Consider the following 11272-nt stretch of genomic DNA (forward strand, 5'->3'; position numbering starts at 1 on the left):
TATTATAGGCCTATGCTCTATCGTTTGCATTGTATTTTCAACAAGTGGGTCCCCCTGATCACTAGATCATAATAGGGACTACGTTTATGCTTGGTTCCCGCAAGACGCAACGCAAGGACGTAACGCAACGTAAGGGATTTGACCAATCACAAGCGATGGATTTATTCGACTGTCGCTTGTCATTGGTCAACACGCTTGCGTTGCGTTTACGTCCTTGCGTTGCGTCATAGTGGGAACCAAGCTTTAGAGCTTTCAAACAAAACGTACACGTACCACGTTGTTTGCACAACATTCGGTCTAATAATATGGACATCAGGTCCAGTACACTTATTCATTGTAACAAGTTAGCAAAGGACGTGTTTATGTTACACCTTTATCCTTGTTTATCACATCGGATCAAGACCTTGATTTGTTGTGTTTTTTTGTGATATTCACAGTACCCTGGTTAGCCTTCTTTCATTGACGTCAATCAATGCCACAGAACCACAAAGGATAACATTTGGTATACCACAGAATCGTGTCCAATTTCTGTAGGCCTAAAAACAACATTCATAACAACACCTCCTACACATTGTTATAATGTACAATCAATTTTATTGTCTTTATGAAGTAGGCCCTATTGTGTTTTTTTTATTTATACAATATTATATTTCTTTCATTGGCTGTCCAACTGTACCGTCTGTTGACGAATAAATGTAGATATGAGTTTAACCATGGACAAACATTTTCAGGGGGGAAATGGCAAAAGCATTCATAGGAGCTATCAGACTCTTAACTCGCTAAAAACATGACCACAGCCACATTACAAATCCAAAATTATGTTTGTATTTTAAAACAAGAATCCAGCAACATTTTACATTCCTTCAAAAGATTAAATGTGGTCTTTGCTATCTGATTTGTTAATAATAACTTAACTAAGTTACAAAACTGGTAACGTTACAAAGTATCGCTGTTATTGCTGCATACAGCAGACATACACTGTTGTTAAGATCACATCCGATGACTTCACACTTTATAGCATGCACACTACAAGGCCCCTTAAAAGTACATATTAAATTCTAAGAACTAGCAAAATTGTGAGGGGGAGTAGGGCCATCGTCCGATACTAGAGGGAACTGAACTATTCATCGGAACCGCGACAAAACAAGGTATAATTAGTTGATTATTCCTCACTTGATATTATATACAGTTTTTAAAGGTGGGTTGTGCGGTACGAATAAAGTACAAAGAGAACGGAAGACCCTGACAGGTACTTAAGTGTGAGGACGCCTGTGTCGTCCCCGGTGAGACCCGGGTCAGATTCCCGTTTTGTAATCTGGGGACGATGTTCCGGAAAAGCAGTTAATGTGAGTAATTGGTGGGTTAACTTAATCAACCTTATAATCTCTAAATCTGTACAAAAGTTGAATTGTCACTAATCTTTGCGTTAGCGATGCTGTAATATAATAAAAATGTCGCTGACCCCGAGGCTTGTTACGTAACTGTATTATCAACTATTCCTTTCTGAGTGAATAGTTTGTATATTTTTAATGGATTTGGAAATACAGTGAAAAGTATTGTAGTTTACCATTGAAAGCTCTTCCCCTGAATAATGTTTTACAGGATTACAAAATAAAACCATTATATTACCAAATAAATTTATTCTTCTGACTTTCTCGTCAATGTACACTCCTCTATAGGAATTTAATTGTCGTGCATATACATAAACAAGATGATGCTACGCAGAGCAGAAAGCTTATATGCACCCTTAAAACAAATGTTGATAATAACAAGGTCATATAAATGGCTGCAGTCGCGTGCTCAAGTTAGTGTTTACCGACCAACCGACCGACATAGTGAGTTGTAGAGTCGCGTTGCACAAGACTAAAAAAGCTTAAAGATTAATTAATAAAGGAATTACTACAGTAGTCAGGCATTTTTAAAGCGTATCAGCAACAATAATATAACAAGCAATACTTCGTGAATGAAATGAAGAAATGAAAAATAGTAAACAAAATTGTTTTCAACAAAGACCTATATAATATTAATAAATGTCTACACATCTAATTAAATCCAGTCTCATACTATAAATAGTATTTAATTTAAGTGTACGTCTACAAGAATCTATTCTGAATTTTCATTTGCTTTACGTGAAAATAATGTGAAGCGTATTTTGCAAACAAGGCATGAGCAATTACCGACAAAGGTCCTACTTTCGTGTCCCTATTGTTGTTTATTATAAACATTATTTAATACCATTACAGTATCATAAAATGTACCGTTGTCAATAGAAACTGAAATAGACCTAAATTATTTATTTGGGGGATTTTCATAAAATGGCCAATTGAAGTCTCTTTATTGTGATCATCACGTGTAAATAGAATGTAGTTTCTTTTTGTATTAACAAGACCAGACATATTAATTTTTCCTATGCGTACTATGCATTTCCCCATATATTGAGATATACACAAGATATGTCCAACAACTATTACATCATCATTTCGTATCGCACATACTCGATACTCCAGGGAAATGGTTGCGTGAGAGATATGTCGTTCAATCACTGCATGTAGTAACCCATTATAAATATTATGTATGTTTTTTTTTATTCATTTAAAAGGTTTGGTTTACTTACACGTTACTGTGGGTTATTTCCAGAATGATATTGAAATGGGGGATTCTTGATAAATTAAATAAAAATATAAATAAATAAATTCAATGCTTAATAAAAAAATTAAAAAAACAATAACAGTATGCCAAACATTACGCAGCGAAATATATGTAGCCTAAATCTCATTGGCTCTCACCAGACGCAACATAAGGACGTAAGACGCAACGCAAGCGAATTGACCAATCACGACGCGACAGTTGGACTAAACCATCGTTTGTGATAGGCCAGTCAATTGCGTTGCGTCTAGTGGTAACTTCATTCAATCATTTTGGTCGAACACAATGACAATAACACTATACAAGAAAAATGTATGAGAACAAGATTACAAGTAATATACTAGAAATGAAAGTTAAAACCTTATATTAAAAGCAGAAAACATGATATCAAAGATTAACATTCAAATAAAAGTTTTTAAAAGAATTTAGAAGAAATTAATTAAAAAGAATTAACTTAAAGATTTTGACCAGGACAGCCCAAAAACCAACAACAGGTTTAGGCCCTATTTCTGCTGGGATCCTTACAAACAGTTATTTCAAATTTATTCATTTAAAGGGGCTTTGCGTCTAAAGCTTTTTTGCTTACAGCTTAGCCCCATTCACAACTTTGATTGTCTTATTTTTTTCTATTTTTCTTGTGTTTTTTAAAGTTGTTTCATTGCAGGACCATATTGAAAAACAGAAATTTTGTGATCTTTTCTTTTCTGAATTATTTTATCCTGCCTAAATATGTTTTAATAAAATAAAATAAATAATAACTTCAAATAATTTTGTATTTAATAATATTCAAAAATATAATTATTTTTTATGTATACTTTTAGTCTGAGATTGTGAATAAAGTTATATATAAATATATATAAAAAAGGTAAATGACATAATTTCCAAAAATACTTTATGGATAATTGAGGATTGGATATTTATGCGTTTAACCTCACGGATGAATGAGCCGCACATTTAGTTTACGTGCGTGATAACACTTTTCCTTTGACGCCAGATTTTCGAAATGAGTCGGTCGTCCGCTTCCGACATTCTCTACAGTTCCTGCCACTTTATAAATAGTACGAATATATTTTTTTATGCGGATGACAAAATAAATCAAATTAGAAATTTCAGAGAGATACCGCACCATCAAACCCTTCACACAATGTATCGATGTATGATGTATTGATTAAACTCGCAGATAATCAAAGAAAAGCGTCACAAACGAATCACAGTCTTCTCTTTGATAATAACTCGTTACGCGTTTTTAAACGCGCTTAAACTTTTTTTAAAACGTTTACTGTAAATTTCTTGAATATAGGTTTCATTGGTTAAGGGCCTAAATATCTTTCAAAATAAATTTCCCAAATACTACATTTATATATATTTGCATAATTTAACCAAAAAAAATATTTCGTCAACTCAGGAAAGAGTGAAGTAAGTATTTTACTCTTCCCTGGTCAAATATACGATTTTTAAAAAACCTAAGCAAATATTTGTACGGTATGTTTCTTAAATATTGATGCCCAAGTCCGTTCTATATGAACTGGTTTGATAAAAAAAAAATAATAACACTAATTTGGGTGTCTAGAAAACTTAATCTATAAAACTCTTAGATATCTTAGTTTTTTAGAGAGTGTTCCTAAATAGGAGTTAACTGCAATGTTAAAACATTGCAACATTGTTCGTTTCACAAGAAAGTGTCCCCTTAATAGGGGTAAGGGTATCCCAAAGGAGAGATTCTGTATCTTGAGTAAAAAGATTGATAAATGCATGAACGAACACACCGTTCAAAATAGCCTAATCGCCGCAACAAAATAAACTGATTAACTTAAAATGAGTACAAAGTTTGACAGTCTAAAGCGCTGTCTACACTATCAATCTAGTTTGACAAAAAGTGTGATGTGCCCAAACATGGTATTGATATTCCTTAATATGGTAGTGATATGACATCACATCACATTTTGTTGTCACATAAAGTTTGATAGGCCTTAATACAAAATCATACATTCACCTCGGGGGACAAGTGATCATATCATAAAACTGAACCTATTGTTAACACAAACTATAACCCTTCACAATGGTCCACTGTCTGCTTTCGGATTTTCAATTCGGGGTCTTTTGAAGAGACACACTGTACTTTGATTTTTGTCGGGCAATTACAGTAATTACGATGGATTTAAAAACCTGTTGATTCGGCACGGTTAACAACAGCTTAAGCAACATCGGAGTTTTGAATAAGAACAATAAACGCAACCGGAAACGTCGCTACTGCCGTATAAATTATATTTTAACGAATGAAATCACAACAATAATTGCAATGTCTAGTTTATTAAGCGTTGGTACTGGTCTTCCTAAGCCAATAAAAAACACTGTTTTATCAGGGAGATCTCCCTGGTTTAATAGAACGACTGTTGATACACTGTAGCCAATGTATGGAGATGGTGAGGATGGTTATTGAAGGATCTACATGATTAAGTAAGTAATTAAATTACAATAATAATTTATACTGATTTTACAATGATAGAAATAATATTATTATTATGCATAGGCATATATCTGGTATACCGTAAATGCAATAACTGGTGATATTTTGTATAACTAAGTTAGCATTTAAGGTCTTGACAATTTCACAGAGGAACGGTAGAATCTTAATAATTGACATTTCCAGAATTGTATGTTTTATGATAAACACTGTTAAAAAGCATTTTTTTTTTTAACATAACCCAAAACGGAGTCTTAGAGACTACCACCTCTTTTATGTGTATGATGATGATGTGGTCGATCTCTTTGATCGTGATTATTTGGAGTCTTTTCAAGTTTTGAAAATAGTTAACTGATAGAGAGTACATTAGCTATTCTAGCAAATCCGATCAGATGCTTCCAAAAACATATGACTGCTTGCTTATAGATTTTTAGGTTTAAAGATGTATTGTCCCCCTAAAAAAATAATTCTTAAACATTTTTTTTTAATATTCCAGATTAATGTAACACAATAGTTATCCACATTGACCAAAAATTGGATCGAAAAAAAAATTATTTACCTGAAAAAAATGTGATTTAAAGCAAAAAATAGTCAAATTGGATGCCAGCCAATGGATTTTTGGTTGAATTTAACCATTTATTTTGTCATTTTATAAGTGAAAACATTATTTTTTTTCGTTTTTTTTTTATTGAAAGTGATTAACTTTATTAAAACTACAAAACAATATATTGAAAGTCTGATTTAATTAATTTTCATTTTTCATGTTTTTGGGGGACAATACATCTTTAAGTCCTAGATTTACTAAAATCAGATCAGATGAAACTCTAATCCTACATCAGACATCCTCTGTGATCATACGTATAGGCTGATCGAATTTGGAGAGTGTTTGGCGGTGTTACACATGGATTCACACGTTATTTCCCACCAGTAATTAATAACTTGGCTCGACCAGACTGCAAGCAGTATTTTAGATAATTTATATGAGTAACCATTCTGCATGAAATTAATCGGTTCCTCTTATTACCCAACCAACTAAACATGTTTAATTATTACAAAGTGCCGACAATTTTAGGCCCACGCGCTTATATTTTGCATACACACTATCATTTATATTATACCAAAGAAACATTTCTTAAAACGTTCTTTTTTTTCTTTCGAAAAAAAAAATAAATTTAAGTTAAAATAAGTTCTTCAAGCCATACTTTGGTTATAGGCAAATTTTAGATTTAATGATAAAATGTTGTTGAAAATGTTTACCAACTTGAAAATAAATATACAAAACGGTTTCTTAATGTTTTCAATGTATACACTTTGGTGGAAAGTGAAAATTCGCTGAACGCCTGGAAGTTTTATAAAAATTAAAATCCATTTCAGCAATTATAGGCCTATATAACGTCAGAAAAACTTCTTCACGTTTTATAAACCAGAACTGGATTATACAGATTTATTCCAAACTTCAATCATGGAAGGCACGAGCCGGAATCTCATCCCCAACTCTCAACAAAAAGTTGGTAAAAGAGGCACCGTATATTTATGTGCCGCAAATCAGATATCCAGTCTTTTTACGCCTGTTAAATGTTCTTCTTTGAGCCGACTTAACGAAGCATGACACACTCGCAAAGTGCGGTTGAGATACAAACAGCCGGTAAAAATATTGCGTGTCACATCAATTGCTAGGCTTCAGGGTGTTTGAACGTACCCTAAAGGAGAGTGACAAACCGCGGAAAACTTGAATTACAGAAAAAGGATTGAGATAAAGGTAGGATATTGCTCATTGTCATTTTCTCGTGGTTTAACCCAACGAGGATTACCTTTAATTGCTTCCGTTAAATAATAACCAGATAATTAATGTAGTTTTATATTATACTTATTTGGCATTATTGATAAGATTTCTGAGTATTTTCATTTGTCATTTGTCATGTTGTAGCTAATTTGTCTTAATGAATTTAGCTTTTTACTAGTTTTCAGTTAAAGTTCAACATTGACATCAAAGTAATTAAAAACATAAGTAACTAAACGAAACTAAAAACTATTTTGACATTTTTACGGTATGTCAATTTAAAATTCAACAAACATTTATTTCATAAAATGTCATGTAATACATAGCATAATATGAGGATTAATCTAGAGGTAAACTTGTATCAATTGGCCTTTTAACATGGTTACAAACAATAACAACAAGGGAGAATATGTATTGCTATAGAGGGTACCAATTTACACAACAAAATCAATTAATTTTAAATTCATTTTAATTTAGTCTTTCAAATCACAATACATTAAAACAAATTACAAACAGAAACAAAGCTATAAAATCGTTGTATAGTATAATTTGGAAAAACAATACATAGCCTAAACTAACAATAAACTGTACAAAATAAAATAAAAAATATTTTTATGTTACAAATAATAACAGCCATTTAATTAACAGAAACTTGAATCATTTAAAAAGCCATGATAAACAATTGTATTTAAATTTTATTTATTTAGGAACTAAAAATATTCGATACTAAATATGAACCAGTGATTTGCCTGTCATAATGAGATTAGAATAGGGTGGGATATGACCGCATAATTTATTTCGATAAATAGATTTAGAGATAAACAGAAATGTTCTAATGCTAAATCCTAGATTTATGCTTTCAATTGATTCTAGATTGTGAGATTGTATTAATATGAAACGAACCATAATTAGAAATAAAAAAAGATGTATCAAGGGCGCCTGTGTTCTTTATAATTATAGATGACATGCAAACTGAATGTAACAATGTTAAATAGCGTTTTCCTTGTCCAATCACACTCAGGGTGGTAACTTATCTGCTGTTGGTTATTTCGCGAAGTCATTCTGTAGTAACTGGATTTGTGCCAGAGATTTAACACATCCATTTCTCCTCATTTTGACATTCTTTATTTCCGTCATGCTTTGTAAAAAAAGAAAGATACTTCTTGAATATTAAACAGTGTGTCATATTAATAGCCTAGTCATGTAAACGACGACGTCAATGTTAACGTTATGTAGGCCTACGGTGAGTATAAGTAAGGCAATGTTCCTTCTCTTATCAGTGTGTCCAGTTTATTATCTGAGACTCGTCAATGTAGTATTTGATAGTGTTGTTGTTATTATTGTTGTTGTTGTTGCTGATGTTGCCTTTTATTTGTTGTTGTTGTTTGTTGCTGTTATTATTGATGTTGCCTTTGTTGTTGTTGTTGATGTTGCCTTTGTTGTTGTTGTTGTTATTGATGGTGTTGCCTTTGTTGTTTCTGATGTTGCCTTTGTTGTTGATTATGTTGCAATTGTTGTTTATGTTGCCTTTGTTGCCTTTGTTGTTGTTGATGTTGCCTTTGTTGCCTTTGTTGTTGTTGATGTTGATGTTGCCTTTGTTGTTATTGTTGTTGTTGTTGATGTTGCATTTGTTATTGATGATGTTGCCTTTGTTGTTGTTGTTGCCTTTGTTGTTGTTATTGTTTTTGTTGTTGATGTTGCATTTGTTGTTGTTATTGATGATGATGTTGCCTTTGTTGTTGTTGCCTTTGTTGTTGATGTTGCCTTTGTTGATGTTATTGTTGTTGTTGATGTTGCCTTTGTTGTTGATGATGATGTTGCCTTTGTTGTTGTTGATGTTGAATTGTTTTGTTATGCGAACGCATTTGAACTAGTCTGTATATATTATCAAGACAATCAAAGTATGTTGGCAAAAAGGAATAATAAAAAAGATTGTAAGAGAAGTGTCGGTCCATTTATATAACAAATACATTTTTGTTCTCCTCAGTTGTTTATACTGATGATAGCTTTTTTTTTGACAATGACATTTTTAGTTAAAACATCGTTCTCTTTATTTAAACAAGAAATGAACAGATTTACTTTGCTATGTTAATGTAAGAGTGTTTACTTCAGATTTACACTGGATGGTTGTTTACCCAACTTCAAAAGACAGATTATCCCTTCAATTCAATACTTTTGAGGCCACATGGATTGGAAAGGTTGAATTGTGGTAACAATTTGCTTTACCTGTGTTGTATTTACGACTGATAACCATATAAATAGATAGGCATTGTTCGTCGTTCGATAGTTTCAGTGACATAATAATATTATATTACGTAACTTATTCTGTGTAAATTCATTATTATTTGTTTAAATCAAAAGTTCAGACAAGAATATGAGATATAAAATTCTTGAATATTTGTTTACATGACCCCAAAGTACTACAATTAATGTTTATGACGTTATTCAATATTCCACGTAGAAAATACAAAGTAGACCTATAAACTGAATGTCAAAAGACTAAAACGTGTCACGTGTTATAACTAGTATAGCTAATTTACTCTACATCTTGGCAAAGATTTTGTTCAATAAAGATTTCGTGTCGGCGGCTCTTTAGAAGATTACCTTGGAAATATTTTTTTTAACTGTCAAAATTGGATTTTTAGAAAGTAGGTTTACTAAATACATTATCTTAACCAGACCTACTCTTTTTTTTTTAAATAAAAAATGGAATTATTGTGTTTTATTTTTATCATTTATACCGATTTTCAACTTCTGTTCAAAACCAAGATTAGATTGGCGTCGTACCAATGTCTGTTTTTCTGTTTGTTATTTCAAGATTTAGCAAAAAGTTGTAGAAACAACTAAAGGTAATACAGTATTTGTAGGGTGGCGATTGAGATAGTGGTCTGTGTTTTTACAAACATTTATTATTACAGATTATCATTTATTTGGTATATCTTGTCTTACTAAAGTTGAATTTGTGGGGGTGTATGTAATGTTACTTTAAATATTGTTTCTAAAACATACAGTAAATCTAATTATAGTACAAGATGCTTAGTATTAACTAAATATTAATATACAGCATTTTAGAAAATGAAACCCAGTCTAAAGAAACAAATATAAATCTTAATTGCGTTCTTTTACCATAGTCTAGTGATTATATTATACTTAAACGAAAGCTTCAGATTAAGAACTATAATCCGACTGTCTGGAATAATCACGTCAATAGTTTATCCATCTATATACAAATTTTATTACAGGAAATTGCCTTAACTCGCTCGCGGAAATTCTGGCAATGGAACGGAATTATCAATAATAATAATCGATATAACAAATTAATTGCATTATTCGATAAGAATACGTTGAAAGTATATAGGTAATATTATGCACTTTCAATTGCACTTATGCGGCATTACTGCGAAAAGAGCAGATAAAACTTCTGCGAACGCTTGCGAACTAAACTGCGTATTGATAATTGCCGCGCCGCCTACGCCAAATTTAAAAATTAGGGTAGTCACGAAGGTAATTTACTACACTGCTTGGTTTATATGTTTCGTCACATTGGTTCTTACCTATTATTGTGTTGAACTATAATTAGAAATACAATCAAAGTATAAGTCCCTAATTCCTAAACGAACCGGACATGTTTTGCTTGAAGAAACTTTAATTTATTTCCACAATATAACAACATATAATAGGCTATACACTAACATTATGATATCATGGTTAGTTAATAGATAAACTTGTATATAAATACAACGAAAAAAAGTAGTTCAGTAATGCGGCGTTTTTAAGTTTTACCCACCCAAAAACTTAGCAATAGCAAAAGCTCTGTCTACACTATCAAACTACTTTGACAAAAAACGTGTGATGTGCCCAAATATAGTGATATTCTCAAATATGGTAGTGGTATGACATCATCATGTTTAAACAGAAATTATTTCAAAATTATTTAATGAAGTTAAACTGATATGAAAATAGTAAAACATTGATCTGTTTACATTTATTCAAAATGTATAAATATACAATATATAAATATAAATAAATTTACAAATAAACGATCACAACTATAAATAACAATGCATTACCACAAAATGTTGGGTTATTGTTTTAAACCACAAGAGTCATTTCATATTATATGATATAATTTAAATATAATCATGATTGAAATTTAACAGTTACCACATAATTATATACTGAAGGTTTTCATGGGGGTGGAAGATAGTACCTGGAAATGTATCACTATCAAACACAGATCAACTCAAGGTGACTACTGTTGTTCCACTCTAACGCCTCCCCATACGCAGTGATTCACCCGACGTTTTCCGAATTCGACCGAAAGGACTAACGGAAGTACTGCTTCCTCGTCTGAAAATAGTTATGTCTAGAGAGTACTAGAG

The sequence above is a fragment of the Antedon bifida genome, chromosome 6, assembly GCF_963402885.1.
Source record: "Antedon bifida chromosome 6, ecAntBifi1.1, whole genome shotgun sequence".
NCBI classification, from domain to species: Eukaryota; Metazoa; Echinodermata; class Crinoidea; order Comatulida; family Antedonidae; genus Antedon; species Antedon bifida.